Source organism: Chiloscyllium plagiosum, unplaced genomic scaffold, assembly GCF_037043375.1.
Source record: "Chiloscyllium plagiosum isolate Xiang-an unplaced genomic scaffold, Cpla_swu_hap1 HiC_scaffold_5, whole genome shotgun sequence".
Classification (NCBI taxonomy): domain Eukaryota; kingdom Metazoa; phylum Chordata; class Chondrichthyes; order Orectolobiformes; family Hemiscylliidae; genus Chiloscyllium; species Chiloscyllium plagiosum.
In genome coordinates, this window is record NW_028270143.1 from 31,910,493 (window position 1) to 31,920,952 (window position 10,460).

The 10,460-nt window shown below is 41.7% G+C and overlaps 1 long non-coding RNA gene across 1 annotated transcript; it reads left to right on the plus strand.

The window, feature by feature from the left end:
- The first annotated feature begins 5,481 nt into the window (after window positions 1–5,481).
- Window positions 5,482–10,249, plus strand: LOC148149902 (uncharacterized). The gene is made up of 3 exons (XR_015757092.1): window positions 5,482–5,644; window positions 7,365–7,397; window positions 10,165–10,249. It is a non-coding gene; the product is annotated as an uncharacterized LOC148149902 (long non-coding RNA).
- Window positions 10,250–10,460: the final 211 nt, after the last annotated feature.

Below are 10,460 nucleotides of genomic sequence, written 5' to 3' on the forward strand. Positions count from 1 at the left end.
TGGAGTGTAAGAGGAGCATTTAGGACCGATACTTGTTCCGGAGTTAGGCCTGGAAAAGTCAAATTTTTAAAAAATGACTGCATCCTCCTCGTCCTATCTTCACAATCCTGCGATTTATATAACTCAGAATAAAATTCTCTAAAGATCGCATTAATCTTTTTATGATCATGAGTCAAAATACCCGTACTTTCCTTGATAGATGTAATAGTCTGAGGGGCCTTTTTTTTCTTTGCAAGAAATGCTAAGTATCTACCCGGTTTGTCGCCATATTCATATAACCTTTGTTTTGCAAATAATATTTCCCTCTTTGCCGTTTGAGTAAGCGTAGTGTTTAGAGCTGTCCTAAGAGCTGTAATCCTTTGCAATTTAATAATAGAAGGTCTATCAGTGTATGCTGTTTCAGCCGCTTTTAAGCGGGCTTCAAGCAGACGCTGTTGTTCTTCTGGGTCGCTGAGTAGGAGATGATCAAACCTCGTGTGTAAGCTTTGATGGTCTCCCACATCATTGACAGGTTGCTAGCTGTACCTGAATTAATTTCTAAAAATGTTTTAAATTCTTGAGAGAAGTACTTTACAAATTTACTATCTTTTATTAGGAAGGGGTCCATACGCCAATGCTGAGGGGATGTCCCATTGTTCCTCGCCTTAATTTCCATATATACAGCAGCGTGGTTGGAAATTGCTATACTACCTATTTTACAGGATGATATGGAATTTAAAAAAATCGAGGGGGCAAGAAACATATCAATTCTGGTATGACGTTTATGTGGATTAGAGTAGAAAGAAAAATCTCTGCCCTGTGGATGAAGACATCTCCATACATCTACTAATCCTAATTCTTTGTTCAGATCCATGAAATTGTCTAGATCTGGGAGATACTCCTGCAGTACTCTTGGGAATCCTATCTATTTCCGGATCCATAATACAATTAAAGTCTCCCCCTATAATTATATGATGGGCATCAAAAGCCATCAATTTTGAAAAGGCTTCCGTTATAAATTTAAAGGGGTGTGCCGGGGGGCAGTACAAATTTAAAATCCATATTCCTCTCCATTTATGAGGGCTTTAATCAAGATATATCATCCATATTCGTCTTTTATCTGCTTTAGGATTTTGAAAGGGAAATTCTTCCGAACAAGAATAACCCCCCCCTGCTTTTTGAGCTAAAAGAAGAAAAAAAGGCCTGATCAAATCCGCCCTGTCGTAATTTCAAGTGTTCTTTATCCGACAGGTGTGTCTCCTGTAGGAGAGCTATATCAACTCTTTCCTTCTTAAGATTTGATAATATTTTCTTCCTTTTGACTGGCGAATTACTCCCCTTGACATTCCAGGTGCACCACTTAACCGACTGATCAACCATAATCCTCTGGGCCAATCCGAGACCCCTCGGGAGGGGGAACCCTATCCAGGAGAAAGTGAGGTCTGCAGATGCTGGAGATCAAAGTTGAAACTTTATTGCTGGAACAGCACAGCAGGTCAGGCAGCATCCAGGGAACAGGAGATTCGACGTTTCGGGCACAGGCCCTTCTTCAGGAATGAGCAGAGAGTGTTCAGCAGGAGAAGATAAAAGGTAGGGAGGAGGGACTTGGAGGAGGGGCGTTGGAAATGTGATAGGTGGAAAGAGGTCAAGGTGAGGGTGATAGGTCGGAGTAGGATGGAGGCGGAGAGGTCAAGAAGAAGACTGCAGGTCAGGAAGGCGGTGCCGGGCTGGAGGGATCCGGCTGAGACAAGGTGGGGGGAGGGGGGATGAAGAAACTGGTGAAGTCCAAGTTCATCCCCTGCGGTTGGAGGGTTCCCAGTCGGAAGATAAGACGCTCCTCCTCTGACCGTCGGGTTGTTGTGGTTTGGCGGTGGATGAGTCCAATGACCTGCATATCCTCGGTGGAGTGGGAGGGGGAGTTGAAATGCTGTGCTACAGGTTGGTTGGGTTGGTTCGTCCGGGTGGCCCAGAGGTGCTCTCTGAATCGCTCCGCAAGTAGGCGGCCTGTCTCCCCAATATAGAGGAGGCCACACCGGCTGCAGCGGATGCAGTAGATGATGTGGGTGGAGGTGCAGGTGAATCTGTGGCGGATATGGAAGTTTCCTTTGGGGCCTTGGAGAGAAGTGAGGGGGGAAGTGTGGGCGCAAGTGTTGCACCTCCTGCGGTTGCAAGGGAAGGTGCCGGGAGTGGAGGTTGGGTCGGTGGGGGGTGTGGATCTGACAAGGGAGTCGCGGAGGGAGTGGTCTCTACGGAAAGCTGATAGGGGAGGGGAGGGAAATATATCCTTGGTGCTGGGGTCTGTTTGGAGGTGGCGGAAGTGACGGCGGATGATGCGCTGTACATGGAGATTGGTGGGGTGGTAGGTGAGGACCAGTGGGGTTCTGTCCTGGTGGCGGTTGGAGGGGCGGGGCTCAAGGGCGGAGGAGCGGGAAGTGGAGGAGATGCGGTGGAGGGCACCGTCGACCACGTCGGGGGGGAAATTGCGGTCCTTGAAGAAGGAGGCCATCTGTGTTGTACGTATTTTGAACTGGTCCTCCTGGGAGCAGATGCGGCGGAGACGAAGGAATTGGGCCCAGAACATCCCGAGCAATAGAACATATAAAATTTACAAAAATAAAACCTCTTTAATACAATAAAAAACTATTTCTAAATTTAAAAAAATATAAAACGTATCTAAGTGGAGATTTTCCCCCTTGTTCCCAGGGGGTGTCACTTCCTCTCCAAAAGTCCATCATATCCTCTCCCAACCAATGCCCCACCCTTGACCCAGGCACTCCTCAATAAAATGAGGAGAATTCAAATATAATACAAAGCTAGAGTTAACAGTGAGCACCCTACCCCCACCCATACCAACACCTGGATATATTTGGTAATGTTAATACCATATATAAACATTTAACTATAAAATTACCACCTCAACAAATAATAATTAAATATAATAATACAAAATAACAATGGGAAAACAACCCCGCTCCTAGAGACAGAGGTAAAATTGAATAAGGTAACCACCTCCCCCCACCAACGTTAACCAAACTCCCCAGCTTTTATATATATATACACACACATATACATACATCCCTCACATATACATAAAATAATAACAGAAAACAACCCCAAGGGGTGGGGGGTGGGGGTGAGGGGGGGTGGGGGGGGTGGGGGGGGGGGGTAGAAAATCAAATCCCTGTCCCCACCCCCCATGATAATATTAAACAGTAAGGTTAGAGACAAAAAAAGGGGGGGATATAAACCAAAGCAGGGGGAAAGGCAAACCAACATCCATTATGTCTTATAGTTTATCTAAGAGAGTCCAAGAATTCCTTAGCCTTTTCTGGTGATCCAAAGTTATATACGGATCCTTCATGGTTAAAGCGTAATGTCGCTGGGTAGTGTAAGGAGTACTGAATATTTAAGTCCCTTAAACGCTTCTTCGCCTCGAATGCCTTCCTCTTTCGAACCAGAGCCGGGGAAAAATCCTGAAATAGCATGATCTTGGATCCTTTATAGATCATAGCTTGGGGGTCTTTTCCGAGATTTCTAGAGGCTTCTAGGAGTATCTGCCTCTCTTTGTAGCTCTGCAGCCGGAACAGGACCGGGCGTGGACGCTGGTTCGAGCCGGGCCCGCATATTGCAACCCGGTAGGCCCATTCCACCCTTACCTGGCCTGATCCAGCTTGCAGATTTATAAGCTGTGGCAGCCACTGCTCCAGGAATGCTGTAAGCTGGCCTTCCTCTTCCCATTCGGGAAGGCCCAGCAAACGAATATTTTTTCGACGACCTCAATTATTGAGGTCGTCAATATGATTTTCCAAGGTCCGAGCTCGCTGCTCGAGAGTCCAGACCTGATCCACGGCCGATTGAGCGGTAGTTTCGGAGGTCGCGGCCTTTAACTCCGCCCCTCTGACTCGGCGCTCGATTTCTTGGATTTCTCGGTCGTGCTTCTGCAGCGCGGCCGAGAGCGAGTCCCAACGATTTCTGGATTCTGCAATAAAGGCATCGATCTTTGAATCCAGCTTGGAAATCATTTCTGCTAGGCTTGTCACTGTAGGTAAGTCCCCCGGGGCGGCTGTGGACGCCTCTGCTGCAGCTGGAGAGGGTGGGGGAGGGGTTCCTGCTTGCTGAGAGCTGCGGGCTCCCTTCCCTTTAGTCATTTTTACTTAGGATTAAATTGTTTAAATGTAATATTACACAACTAATTAAATTACACAACTATTATAAATGATTTGGTGAGCGTGGTAGGGGGTGGGTGACCCACTGTACCCAAGTCTTGGGAGGAGCACTATAGACTCAGTCTTGCTGGGTCGCTGCCATCATGGATCCCCCCCCAGACCATTTTTTTTAAAAATCCAGATGTTTAGTGAAATTATAATTTGCTCTGAAAATGTGTTGCTGGAAAAGCGCAGCGGGTCAGGCAGCATCCAAGGAACAGGAGAATCGACGTTTCGGGCTTGAGCCCTTCTTCAGGGCTTATAATTTCCCTATCTGCTGTGATTTGGAGATGCTGGTGTTGTTCTGGGGTGTACAAAGTTAAAAATCACACAACACCAGGTTATAGTATTCTGCCACAGCCTGCCCTACTTGTGATGGAATATTTGTATAACAAAGGGATTAAATGGAATTCTGGGATAATGCCAAGTGAACCACCTACTGATCAAGTTCTGAACTCACTCAGTTCCTCTCAAACCAACTGAAGGATTCAGTGGTGTTTTGCGCTATAGTTACTCATCCAAGGAATTATTCCTTTAAAGATAATAACTAATAAAATTGTAAAAATAACTTCACGTCCATCCTTCATAGTTCCAAAGGTAATTCTTCCTTAGCATTATAAAACCTTTGTAATATCAAAAAATCAATTTGTTTATTGAGTGTGGTGAAGCAACAGACTAGGTTTTAAAAGACTTAGGTAACCTAAATTAATTGGCTTCAAAATGGTTGAAGATAGATATCACTTCATGTGGCAAATTATAAAACTAACAAAATGAAGTTGGGTTGTCTAGAAATACACCCATGAGACACAATTGACTTAAATGAATGTGAATGACAAACGCATTGATCAACTCACAAATTCAGAGGGATGTGGACCAAATTGTTGGTCTCAGTCACTTTGGTCAATGGACTCCAACTGAGAAGACATTTTTGCATTCCTCTCCAGTCTTTGGCCAGGCCAGATTTTTAAACAATGGATCTGGAATGAATTTCAGAGAGATTCATAGTAAGTGGTCCATCAGGGCCCATGTTGACTTTATCATGCAAGAGTCTGCTTTGCAACACATTAGTTTGGCCTCTTTGGAGTTCCTGCAATCATATGGAAGGAAAGATGGAAGTTCCCGCAATCATTGGGACTTTGTGCTGTTCTCACAGCTGTCACCATATTTAAACCCAACCCCACACCAGTTCAGATGTTGCAAGCAAAGAGCAGACTTTATTATGTGACCCTGCACTGATTAAACTCAGCAAATCATGCAGAATGGAAGGCTGACACTGTATTTTCTTCAACAGGGACCTGGAGTTTCTTTTGAGTCAGGTGGTTGAGAGAAGATGAGTGCTGTTTCCTTCAGTCCACCAAAGGAGGTCATACTGCCAAAAACATCCAGCATGAAGGGGTGGAGTGACCTAGGTCAGTGCATTGTCCCAGATGAAAAGAAATTCTCAGAAGTGGTGGAAGAAGGTAAATGACCTTCTATAATCAGCAAATGTAAGAGTCAACATTTCCTCTCTGCTGCCTCATACTCATAGGGTCACCACCACTTAGTGTAACTGCCAATGTACACACATCTCGATGCTCATTGTCTACAATTTTCACTATTGCATGTAGCATGTCCAATTAAGAGCTGCCCCACCCATTATTCTTCTTAAAAAAACATTTTCCGAGCTTTCTAATTACACATTCAGGACAGCTCACTATCTCATTTACCTCTGTATCAAAACTAACTCCTCTCCCAGCTCCTTCCATCATTCATCATCCCTCCCTTTAACTCATTGTAGGAAAGATTTTCTTAAATCCAGATTCAGACTGGCAGTTATATGGCAGATGCCAGACACCTTCATTTGCTATGAGGAAAAATACTGGGGTTAGTAGTAGTAGGTGATTACTCAAGTGAACATTGCAACCTCCTCAATAAGACCATAAAGGCAGAATTAGATCATTTGTCTTATCAAGTCTGGCCTGCCATTCAATGAGATTGTGCCTTATCTGATAATCCTCAACTCCACTTTGCTGCTTTATTCCAATAACCCTTGATTATTTAATTGAATAAAAATCTGTCTATCTTGGCCTTGAATATATTCAATGGGCCAGCCTCTACAACCACTAATACCTGTGGGAATCCACTAGTTACAGTTGCCATCCTGAAAGCGCCTCTTTTATCCAAGCTCTGTCTTTCATTAGTTAGCGAATCACATTGTCAACTAATTGGCAACAATCTAGTCGTATGTACGCTTTTAGGGAAGAGTGATCACAATAGGATAGAATTCTTTATTAAAATAGAGAGTGACATGGATGTTTCTGAGTTTCAGGTCCTGAATTTAAACAAAGGGAATTACAATGCTATGAGGTGTGAGCTGGCTATGATAAATTGAGGATAATTATTTAAAGGAATGGTGATAGAAAGGCAATGGCAAATATTCAAAGAACGCATGGGTGAACTGCAAAAGTTATTCACCCCAGTCTGGCATAAAAATAAAATGGGAAACATGATCAGACCATGACTAGGGAAATTAGTGTTAGTATTAAATCCAAGGAAGAGGCATATGAAATGGCCAAAAAGGGGTAAAAACAGCAACCCGGAGGATAAGGAACAGTTACATTTCAGAAAAAAAGAGACAAATTAAGAGGAGGATATAGAGTATGACAGTAAGCTACCACCTCCTACACTATCTCTGTATCTACTTCTTTTGATATCCTAGGGATATGGACCCATCAGATCCATGGGACTTACTAGCCTTTAGCCCTATTCGTTTGCCGAATACTTAATCTTCATTTAATATTTAGTATTTTGGTCGTTTGATCATTTAGTTTTTTGGGTGTTGTTAGTGTCCTATATCATGGGAATAGTAATTTTGTAAGATGTAATTATTCAACTTGTGTGTTATTTCCTGGTCATGGATTCCTATTTCCCTGGTCTCACTTTCTAATGAGCCTTTGTTCTCTTTGGCCACAATTTTCCATTTTAAATATGCAAATAAGCTGTAATTGTCAGTTTTCATTTACTTGCTCATTTGTACTCATAGCTTATTTCCGTCCATTATTATTATTATTCTTTTGGGTAATGTTTGTCACCCTTTGAAATTTTCCCAGTCCCCTAGTTTACCACTAGTCTTTGCCGCATTGTGTGTTTTTCTTGCCATCTAATACTGATCTTAACTTTCTTTGTTTATCCTCTTCCTAGAATATTTCTTGCCCGCTGGAAAACATCTTTACTGTGAGTCATGAACTACTTCATTAGATTTTGCCATTGTTCCTCAACCATGTTTTCTGATAAACTCCTTTCACAGTCCACTCCAGCCAACTCTGCCCTCATCCCTACTACCTACCTACCCTTATTTAAGTATAGGTCAGTTGCTTTTGACCAACATTTCTCACCTTCAAGCTGAATTCTAAATTCTTCCGTGTTCCGTAATGAATGTTTTATTTTGAGATAATTTATTAAATCTACCTAATTACACACTACCAGATCCAAATTAGCCTGATCTTTGGTTGGTTCCCCAACATATTGTTTTAAGAAAATGTCCTGAAAACAATCTTTGAATTATTCCTTTTGTTTACTTCTGCCAATTTGATTTTTCCAGTCAAAGTGAATTAACTCATGATTAATATACTACCTTTTTAAAGCACTCATTATCTTTTCATTTGTTCGGTCCTACAGAACAGCTACTATTAGGGGGACTCATAGACTGCTCCCTCCAGTGCCTTCTATCCCTTATTATTTCTTATGGACTCTACATCATCCAACTTTTGATAATTTCTTGCTATCGCACCTTATACACCCCGTACTAACAAAGCTACCCTGCTATCCCTTCCTGTCTGCACTTCCAAAAAAACTGTCTGCATCCTCCTCATAGCATAAGCTCTTAGTCAACTTTGTGTCATCTGCAAACTTGGAGATAACTTTCTCATCTAAATGATTCATATATATATTGGTCAGGCCACATTTGGAGTGCTGCGTACAATTCTGGTCGCCATGCAATCGGAAGGATGTTACTAAACTGGAAAAGGTGCAAAAAAGATTTCCAAGGATGTTACCAAGACTGGAGGGCTTGAGTTATAAGGAAAGGCTGGATAGGCCAGGACTTCTTCCCTGGTGTGTAGGAGGCTGAGGAGTGACTTTATTGAAATTTATAAAATCATGAGGGGCACAGATAAGGTGAATAGCCAAGGTCTTTGCCCTAGTGTAGGGAAATGCAAATCTAGACAGAGGTTTAAGGTGAGAGGGGAAAGGTTTAAAAGGAACCCAAAGATCAACATTTTCAGGGTCAAAGTAAATTTAATCCTCCATTTTTGAAATGAGTTGGCTAAAGCAAGGATCTCTGATGGTAGAGATCCCCAGAGGATGCTGAGAAGGATCATCCAATCAAAAGTTTCCTTAAAATGGTTGCAAATATTTTTAGCTTTTGGACTCATGTGTTGGCTCTGTTAACATTATGGGTGGGATATTTTCCAATTGGTTCAGCGATGAGTATGGAAGACCTTTTATTCACTTATTCAGGTGATGTGATGGAGGGATTGCATACACAAAGCAGTTGCTTTTTTAAGTAATAGTGTTTGGATTCCAATCCTATTAGATTTTATTAAGTAGGCTTTTAATTGGGTATGACTTCCAAGCAAGTTAAAATTGCACGTAGTCAGGAACCCTATATTTACACAGTGATGAAGAGGGAGCAGGGGCACATCTATGTCCACGAAACTCAAAGGTCCCATTAGGGTAGTATTTATTCCATCTCTAAACTTGTCAGACTGAATGTTTCCTGTCTATCTATTGGGAAAGTTTGTGATACATGGCTGGAGGTGGGTACTGCAGATTACAGTCTTGGATGACACTAAGGGTAAGTGTCATCAATAAGGAGAAAAGCAGAAATCAGAGCAGATTTACTTGAGGGGATGTGACTGATTATCACACCAACTCCCTTTGGTCCACAAGTGGAACACAGAACACCACTGCTAAATTTCAAGTTATAACAAAACCAGAGGAAAAATTAAAACCTCTCTAGTGCAGGTTTCCTGGCCAGTTCCAATCCAGCTACAGTGTTTCAATCTCAGCTGATACCAGACAAGTCAGATCCCATCCAAAATCCTGACTTGTTGAATCATATTTTGATTGTTTTGGTCTTAACAAAGTGTTTTCTCCCGATGCATAAGCATGCATTATTTCCAATTTTGCATTAACAACAAAAAAGAAGTTTATAAATAAATGAAAATAATACAGAATAAACCAAACCATATACTTATGATATAAAAATGATCCAAAAGATTTTAAGCACACAGAATCAGTATAATCCTATTAATCCCAAAACACTCATTCTTGAATTGAAAAGGCAAACTAAAAATAGAGGCCCCAAAACACACCTCTGCTTTCATACAAAAAAAAAGCCTCTTATAGAATACTCACACCAGATTCCCTGGATCTAACACTTTGATAGACTTAAGTCACGTGTTACTTCAATTTTTAGACTGAAATTGAAGCTATCATACACTTGCACTCAAATATGCACAGCTTTAAGTAACCTCTTCAGGGTTTCATCCCAACACTTCTGGTCTGGGACCAATACTAACTCCTGACTTTAAGGTAAAGTAATTCACTAAATTCTCTTTTCTCCTCAGGAAAGCTGGTCTACATTCTATTCCAAGGGCTTTACGGGAGTAATTAAAATTCAACGTAAAATAGAAACCAAAAGTCTTCCTTTCTGAGCTATGGGTGTTTGCCTTAAGCTTAAAAAGAAGTTCTAGGAGTCTCTAAGAAACCTGGAGGCCATATTATGTACCTTTCTGGGTGGCAAAGCAATCTAAGGTAAACAAAACAAATCCACTATGGAACACACAAATCTATTCACTCTAACACCAGGCATCAAAAATTGTTTTGTAATAAATCACTACATCCATAGAAATACTTGAAAGTTAATAATTAACTTCAGACAGACAGAAAGTCCTTAGATTACTAACTTCTTTATTACCCCTTGCTAATCTAAATTTAGATTCACTCATGAACCATTCACCTGTTTCTGATGTGTGTCTTGGATGTCAAAGTATGCAGTGATGGTGCTGACAGGTGCGAAGTTGGTGGAAACAGGGCAGTAAGTCCACCCTTTTAATTTCACTCTGCTGTTTCCCTGTTCTTGCTGAATAGTGTGAGTTATGGTTTCCCCTTGTATGTTATCTACACAGATTGCGGTCGACAGCCATTCAGCTCTGTTGCACTTTTAAAAATTATAATACTATTTGCATTTAAGCAATATGTTGTAACATCTAAAAGCACACAATAAGTTATTTT